The 1,909-nt window shown below is 60.3% G+C and overlaps 1 gene segment (V, D, J or C); it reads right to left on the bottom strand.

The window, feature by feature from the left end:
• Positions 1-1,020: 1,020 nt before the first annotated feature.
• On the bottom strand, positions 1,021-1,661 carry LOC309583679 (Ig heavy chain V region 914-like). The segment is given in 2 exons: positions 1,607-1,661; positions 1,021-1,517 (listed from the first exon to the last, which is right to left on the bottom strand).
• Positions 1,662-1,909: the final 248 nt, after the last annotated feature.

Genomic DNA, 1,909 nt, shown 5'->3' with positions numbered 1-1,909 from the left:
TCGAGGGTCCACTCTTGAAGTCTTTTGGGGTACTATTTTAAGGTTGAGCTGTTCAGAAACAAAAACAGAGGCCCTTCCCCTTCCTGTTTGGAGCAAAAGTCCTCATCTGGTCCATCTCTCCCTGTCCAAACTTCTCATGAAATTACAGCTGCGTCAGCATCTGCCTATCTCAGTGCAGGTGCTTTTGCTTACGAGCTGAACACTCCACCCCCCATATCTTCTTGAAATTATAACAGGATACTCTGATATATCACAGCTTCACAACAGAATTTCAGCTTTAAGCATCTCCTCTCTCTCTTCCCTCAGGTTTTCAGCTCTTCACAGCAATAAAAGGGTTAATCTCACCTCGGCCTTGCAGCTTTGCAGCTGGAATGTTGAATTTTTCTTATCGCAGTGGAGAGGGGGGAGAGCCGAGCCGCTCAGGCTGCCCACGGCAAGGCAGTGGGGGGGGTTCCACGGCTGGAACAGGTCCATGGCTCCAGGATGGCCGTGGCCCGGCCCGGCCTGGCCCAAGCAGGGCCTGGCCGGGCCCGCTGGACCCCACACGGGGCCCGCAGCCACCTGTGCCAGCGCCGGAAACGAGAGAGAGCTTGGGGGGGAGTTTGCCTATTCTTAAATGTGGATCACAGAGGTGTTCACAACTTTAAGTGGCTTAGAGAATTGTCCATATTCAAACTGGCCGCTGATAATTCTATCAATTCCCAGAGGAAGCTGTAAGCACCCCTCAGCAAGGACATCCCTTCCGGGACTATGCTTGCTGACCTAAGCCCCAAAGCCCCCCCAGCCCACCCCGTGCCCGGCCCCCAGAGTGTCCCAGCCCTGACCACTCAGTGCCACCTCCAGGCCTGGGGACTCCAAACGCTGGACCCCACTTTCCATGGGGAAATTCCTCCCGATGTCCACCCCGGCACTGCCGGACCCGCCGTGTCCAGCTGCCCGTGCCGAGCCCTCCCCACTCCCACCCAGCCCCTCCCCCAGCTCGGGGTCAGCAGGAAATTCCCCCGGGGGCGCTCAGGGCCCTCACCAAGGGCAGGGACAGAGCCACGGAACAGCCCCGGGCCCGAGCCCGGCCCAGGGTGGGGACAGAGGGGCGAGGGCTGGGCCAGGGGAGGGGTCTGGGGAGAGGGTCTGGGCTGTGGGGCCGGCTGGGGACAGCGGTGGGGAGGGGGCGTCAAAACCATAAACAGCAGGATAAGCACCAGCACCAGCACCCTTGGCGCAGAAATAGGTGGCGGAATCCTCGTCCCTGAGGCTGTTCATGGTCAGCGTCAGCGAGCTCTGCCCGTTGTCCCTGGAGATCGTGAACCGGCCCTTGACCGACGACGCGTAGCTGGTGGTGCTGCCACCACTGCTGATACTCGCGACGAACTCCAGCCCCTGCCCGGGTTTCTGGCGGATCCAGTACATGTCGTAACTCCCGAAATTGAACCCAGATCCGCGGCAGAGGAGGCGCAGGGACCCCCCGGGGGGCTGGAGGTCCCCCCCGGACTCCAGCAGGGTCACGGCCGCCCGGAGCCCTGCGGGAAAAAGGGGAGATGGGGATGAGGCGCCGGATCCGGGCGTGTCCCGGGGTGGGCGTCGCGCTCCGGAGGGGGCCGGGACCCACCTGGGAGGGCCACGAGAGCCAGGAGGGCGAGGAGCGGGAGGGAGCTCGAAGCCATGGCCGGGATTTGTTGGGTTTTTCCCCAAAACTCGACTGGTTCAGCTCCAGAATCAGAATTGTTGGCCCCAAAACTCAACCGATGGCCCCAAGTCTGGACTTTGTTCCTAAAGAGTTTGCTCCTGCTCTCAAGATTTGGGGCCAACGGTCGAGATTTGGGTCAATGGTTGTGATTTGGGTCAATGGTTGGGATTTGGGGTCAGAGGTTGAGATTTTGGGGTCAACGGTCGAGATTTGGGTCAATGGTTG

The sequence above is a fragment of the Coloeus monedula genome, assembly GCF_965178545.1.
Source record: "Coloeus monedula genome assembly, chromosome: 32".
Classification (NCBI taxonomy): Eukaryota; Metazoa; Chordata; class Aves; order Passeriformes; family Corvidae; genus Coloeus; species Coloeus monedula.
Note: the sequence above shows the minus strand (reverse complement) of the source record. Positions and strands in the feature narration are given on the sequence as shown.